Consider the following 6760-nt stretch of genomic DNA (forward strand, 5'->3'; position numbering starts at 1 on the left):
GGGCCTCACAACCTTGTATGGAGACATTGTCAGCTTTAGTGATATTTAATGCTTGCTTGAATACAACAGCTAGGCCACCTTTTCTTTTGTCTACATGATTGTGTGTGATAGTTTGATAGCCTAGAGGAACGACTTCATGCAACACTGGAGCCATGTCATCTCCCAACCATAATTCAGTTATGGAGAGTAAGTCAGTGAGAAGTTCGTAGATCTGATGCCTGTTTTTTTTGTGATCGAGCATTTATTGGTAGGCAGTTTAGAGAATGTGTTTTGGTGATGGTGTGAATTTGTTTTGTAGAGGAGTGAGCAGTATTTTGTGGGTTTGTAGCAGGCGTGTCCTAAGTGCAGGTATCAGCTGTATGAGGATAGCAATAGTGTAGCTGTTCTGTATCGCGTTCCACTTCCAGCAGGCTAAGAAGGCATTTTGATGGGTCTGCGTGTATAGGTGGTGGTGATGGGGTTGAGAGTGAGTTGGTGAGCTGTGCTGTTTTTGTAGAGTAGCCTTGTTGTGCATAAAGACATGGCGATGCGAAGTTGTGAAGAGTGGCAGGTTCCTAATTTAGTTTGCGTCTGCTTAGGGTTGAAGGTGTACAAGTTAGGGGGGGTGGTGCAGCAGGTGGCTCAAGTTGTAAGGTTCTAAATCGTCCAAAAAATGATAGGCGGTTAAAAGAGAGTTGCTGTGTTCCTGTATATGTGTTAGGTGTGGGGGAAGAGAGAAAGCCTGGCAGTGAAGTTGGTTTAGGGTGTGCACCATTTGAGTAGTCAGGAAGGTGGGAGTGGGTGTATGTTTCTAGTTTGTGACGAAAAGTATTATGAGATGTGTGTGAGAATTTGTTGTGCTGGTGTGTGTGTTATGTTTTGTTTTTGATGAGCAGTGAGACGAGGTGATGATGTTTTTGTTTTCTGAGAAGAATTTGTATGTAAAGTATTGTAGGTGAGTGGAAGCTGCAAGGTAAAGGGGGTGGTGATGTGTTTTGGAAAAGAGTGTATGTGGTGTGTGAGAGGGGATGAACAAGAGTTAAGGGTGTTTGCGTTAGATGATTTGATTGCTAAAAGAGGTAATATGTGTGGTGGAGTGGAGTGTACAAAAATGTACACCCACAAAAATAGACACAAATATATTTTCTGTACCCAGCACAATAGTAATACAATGCAAGTTATGTTTGCACTACAGTCACAGCCCGTACCATACAGTCTTCTTTAGATCTTCACCTTTTAAGGTTTATAAGCAAGCAGGAAGAGTATAATATCTCAATCACGTCGGGAGCAGCGGACGGGCACTGATTAACTTGAATCAATAGGTGCTTCGTCCGTGTTCCACAGAAAACATCTGAAGTGACAAATTAAGGAGGCTGCAAAGAAGACAGACACTGAAGCCAATAAATGGTAAGCAATGGGTGGGCTCCAAGCCCGTTTTGTTAACAATAGTGTCTCGCAAGCATTAGCGCATGCTCTCGCAGGCTCGACCCTAAAAAGGTTGTGGTATATGGATTCTGAAAGTGGTGGTGCTGCTAGTTAATGAAGCAAGCATATCAAAGGAATCTCAAATTATCAACCGGCCCATAATTTGAAACTCACATTTTCCTTCAACAAAACTATGCTGCTCAGAGACTCTGCTGAGAGAAGCTTGAAGCTGGGGAATGGTTTTGTGCAAATGAGAATTCATTCTATATTGAGATAATATTGTTACTGTTAATTAGCCTTTGCATAGCGCACAATCTAATATCCCTCACAAGCAAAACTAGTTTCAGACACAATGTGAGAAACGTGTTGCAAACGGCCAGACAATTTGGTGGCTGTTACATAATGTCTGAATTGGCATACAAGGAAAAACAGGTTCACTTGGTCACTCAATGGCACAATCGTGCTGTGATTGTTAGAAACGGATTTTGTAGCTCTCACTTAGTTTGAGACACTTCATGTCCATGGAGTCAGCATACATTGTCTACATATTATTTGTGCTAGACCAGTTTCTGTGAATGTACAAAGAAAATACTTGCAGTCCTTGTATATTCTATATCCCTAAATAGGGGCATAACCCCACTGATTTACCTCTACAACTGGAGAAAATGGCCTTTCACAACTTATTGCTTCACTTCCACCAGGTGGAGAGTTGGATTTAAGACAAGATTTAACAAGGGAAATCACACAGCTTCAAAGTTCAGCCCTTAGACAGGGAATAAACCTTAGCACGGATGTTATAAAGGTCCTTCTTTCACCTATCTGCAGATGTGCAGGAGAAAGGATCATGACCTGCCCTTTCACATTCAACAAGGTAAAGCTAGCAGACTTTTTGGATCATCCATACCCTTCTTAACCCATCTTGCGCATGGAAAAAGTCTTAGAGCAATTCAAACCACACAGGTCAAAACAATACTTACAACCCCACCGTTACCCATTTGACTTCTGCTACTACAGACTCATCTCCAACATGCCCTATTTGATGAATCTCATCAACACCAGGACTTCAACCATCTTGCAGACTCGAATCACTCTGTGAGTCTTGGGTCAAGTAGCTTTCAGTCCATTGAGGGGAACCAGATAAACACTAGGCATCTTATGGGATGATTTAACAACTATAACTGATGTCAACATAGGAACTAATTCATCTAGACAAGACTGCAGACTTCTGCACAGTAATCTACCACACCGTACTCAGTAGAGTGAAAAACGTGGGGGTCTATGGACCCAAGCTTTACTTCCCCACACCCTCCCCCCTCCCCCCAGGATAGATCACAAACAGTTCACATATCACTCAAAATGCATCCTATCACTTTGTGTATCTAATAGATGAGTCAGTTGGATGTAGATTACTGTGTCTTCAAAGCACATTGCAACACTACAAACAGGAAGGACGCATTTTGGGGCTGCAGGAGACTGATCTCCAACTAAATTCTGATCCTTCCACATCCACCAGGCAAAAGTGGCACAACTGGTTTAAGATAGCAGCAAAATGAGATACAGATCCTCTCTGGAAGAGGAGGATTAAATCGCATAATTTGTGGCTGCCAGAGAATAAAATCATGGACCAGGCAACTAACTTGAGAAGTCAGATCTTCAAGACCTCTAGAAACTGAGCTCTAGTGTTACAGAACCTGAGCAATGGCACTCAGGATAAAAAGTCACAAAACAACAATAAACAAGTCAGTTGCAGCCCTGTTCGAAAGAACTGTAATTTTGGATCAAAAAGCAGAGACAAAGAAGAATGACTATGGCAGTTTAAATTGCATCTGCTAAGCTTTCCATCAAGAGATTAACGGCTATAAAAGTGTGACATTTTATGAAAAACTGCAGAGTAGGACACTCACAAAAGGTACTATCAATGTATTTATTTAAGAGCTGTGTAAAGTGTGGCAGCACCAACTAGTATTAGCAAGCTTTACATCATAGCACCATATTGCAATTCAATACTAAAACATAAGTAACTCAACTATACGATGAGAGGGAACTGAAAATAGAGGGAACAACTTGTAAAGAAGAAACAAGCCAGTTGTAGCTTGTGAGAAAGAAAAGGAGTGTGTAATCAAGAGAGGAAAGGAAAGTCAGTGAACATCTGAACAAGCTTTAGCAGGACGTATCAACAATGAGACTGAGTAAGTGGCAGATTAGTTTAGCTATATTGTGGATGAATATATTTGTAGTCACTTTCTGAAGACCTGCAGAGTGGTTTTGTCCAGAAAGTGAGTTTTCCAGAAAGTGGTTGATGTGCTCGAAAAGGACAGTTTTAAAGCTTAAAAAGTTCAGAATTTTGAAATTTCGAGCAGCCGTGATTCTTTTCTTCTAAAGTCTCATTTGTTGCCCCCACATATGGTCAGTATGTTGGTCAGACAGCAAGGATTGTTTAGGTGGAGGGGCGTGAAAGCCAGGCAACCAAGTTTGAACTCAACCCTGGCTTCTGCGGTAATATTGAAACTTTTAAAATCTAGGGATGTGGCCAAATGTTCCCTTGACTGATATTAATGCTTTGATTACTGCGAGAGAACTTGGAATTTCTTGGAGGATGGCATTCCTGTTATATCTGGGTTAGTTCCCTTTAATAAAATGTGTTTCAGTTTAATTTTGGCATGTGCCACTGGTACAGTGAGGAATGTTCTGTTCCAGTACCCTTCCAGTACCCTAGGACAGAGGAGTTTGTGCTGCCTAGCTGTGAGGCAGGTACTGTGCCGTCTCCAATACACATACTTCTATTTTATTATATGGATTTGAACTTCTTTTGGGATGCAACAATTCCCTACTAGCCAGGTGCTTTGTGGTACAGTACATTCGTCAGACCCTAACCTGCAGGCTTCATCTAGGCGTTCTTCTAAGGCAGCCATAAGTATAGAGCTGAATCTCAGGGGCACAGCCAATAGTCTTTGCGAAACAAAAGGTGAGGTATGATGCTGTATCAGAACAGTAACGTCTGGTTACTCTCACACTTTACCTAGGCAGTGCAGGAGGTGAAAAAATGCTGAGATGTGACATGCTGAGGTGCAGGTGATTTCTGGCTAAATTAACGGTGACAGACGGAGAGCAACTAAGACTTCTGAAAACCCCAAAGAATGCAGTGGACTGGAGAGTAGGGCTTTCAGTGCTGCGCATGAACTGGCGCTCAAGTGGAAATATTGAAAGACGACACGAGTCCAGACCACTATGCAGAAGCAGCGAATGAAATACTGTGAAGCTGCTGCAGGTGTCCACTGGCCGGAGTTGGATTTGCAAAGGGCGTAGAGTGAGTGCAGGGTTCCCATTACCAGTTCTTCCTCTGGTTGATCAGTCTTAGGCAAGTGGCTATGATTGTATACCAGAGACTATAAGTGAGAAGGAAGGAGCGGCTGGGGATTAAGGTACATCAGGATGAACAAAAGCTGGACTAGCCAACTGAGACTACATCATGCTAAAACGAAATTAAAAAGCATAATACACATCATGAAAGCTTCTTGAGAGGGGAAAATTACTTTATAGAGGAAGGATTAGAAAAGTGAGAATGAACACACTCCTTATGAATGCATATGAATGGCCCATTTGAAATAGATGCATTTATAGGGGAATCATGGAATAGCCACTGTATGGGCACAGAGGTGAAACATGGTCCAGTCACAGCAGCGAAGGAAGGCGCAGCTGATGGTATTACCGGAAATACGGTTGGAACCGGAAGACTATAACTCACTTAGGAAAATGGGGAGGTGGGGATCCTTCTACTTCGCAACTATCGGCAAAGAGGCTTTACTATGGCTAGCAAGAGTAGATCTTGTGGAAACAATAGCATATAGTATAAATAATTCGAATGCTCAATGGCAATGTAAAAAATGGGTCAAGCAGGTGTCAGACACAGAGGAAGCCGAGTACACTTTTGTTTAAGTTTTTACTTTTACGGCAAAAGCAAATATAAAAAAATACATACGGAATAGTGCTTAGTGTCCCCAGTGCAAAATTGGAACCAAACAAAGAAATTCGAAGTGACATGTGTAGCAAATCGTAACATGCTTTCCATTATTCTGAAAAAACAATCATGTCATATTTAAGCAATTTTTTCAATACTGTAGGCAATAGTCAGTGCTGAGATAATGATTTGTTTTCTTTAAAGTCGACGGTGGGTGGAGTGAAAAACACCGGTCAAGTGCAAAAAACAGTAAAGGTAAAAGATACTCACACTGGACCCAGCCGGGTACTCAGTGTGAGAAGAGGGGATAGGGAGGAGGGCTGGCAGCAGTGAGTGAGGTAAAGCGAATACAGCGAAGGAGATGTTATCCATGCTGAGTAAACAAAGTTGAGGCGATGAAGCAGAGAAGTGATAGTCAGGTGGGAACCAGATGTTTCCCGGATGTGGGTAGTCTTCCGAGTAAATCAACGAAGGATGCGTGCAATCGCTACGGGTACAATGGATAACATCTCCTTCGCTGTTTACAAGTCAGTAAGTGGATTAGTCTTACAGCCAGCGCTAGGACACTCAATGAGTAGCTGTTGTACTCTATAAATCCCTCAGACAGCTAGATAGATGACAAAGTATACTCAAGTGATTACTTTCTTGAAAGGAAAAGTTCCAGCAAAGAAACATTGATTAGTTGAAGATCAATAGGACGGCACAGGAAGCTAAAGAATCAGTTCAGTGCCTATAAATGGTTGCTACAGATGCTTTAACAGCATAGTAGACAAGAAAATCCTGAAAGGGGAGATATGGGAAGCTTTGTGTCACAGTTCGTTCTTGGGTTGCGCCCAGATATCAGTATGCACATACAACACAATGTGGTTTACTGGCAGACAAAACATTTATATAGGATCCTGAGGTATGCTAAGTACTGTAGCGATGAACAGGAAATTAAGCAGAAATGGATCAAAGAGAAGTTCAAGCTTGCACAAACTAAGCTGGCTCAGAAAGGGTTTCCAAATCAACAATATGTAGTGAATGTTGGTGGAATGCAAGGAGTTGAAAACCATAATGGATGTAAAATCTTGCATGGTGGAGTCAGTATTCCACAAGATAACGGTTGAGGTGTTCCGGTTGATCCAAATTTAGGGGTAGATATTACGATGCTGAAGAGATCGACTCCTTGCCATTATTGTAAAAGCTTGGGCATTGGAAGAGGGAATGTTGACAGAATCCTCATAGAGCAAGTGGTGATGGGCAAATGCAAAGAATGAATCAGACTCAAACGAAGAATATCCCAGTTCAGCTAATGCAAATTCCAAAGCAGCCACAAGCCCCAATGATGCAGGTACTATGATCTTCGATGATTCCACAGAATGTGGGCAACCTCCGATTTAAGGTGAATTAGGCGCC

Source organism: Lissotriton vulgaris, chromosome 3_1, assembly GCF_964263255.1.
Source record: "Lissotriton vulgaris chromosome 3_1, aLisVul1.2, whole genome shotgun sequence".
Lineage (NCBI taxonomy): Eukaryota > Metazoa > Chordata > Amphibia > Caudata > Salamandridae > Lissotriton > Lissotriton vulgaris.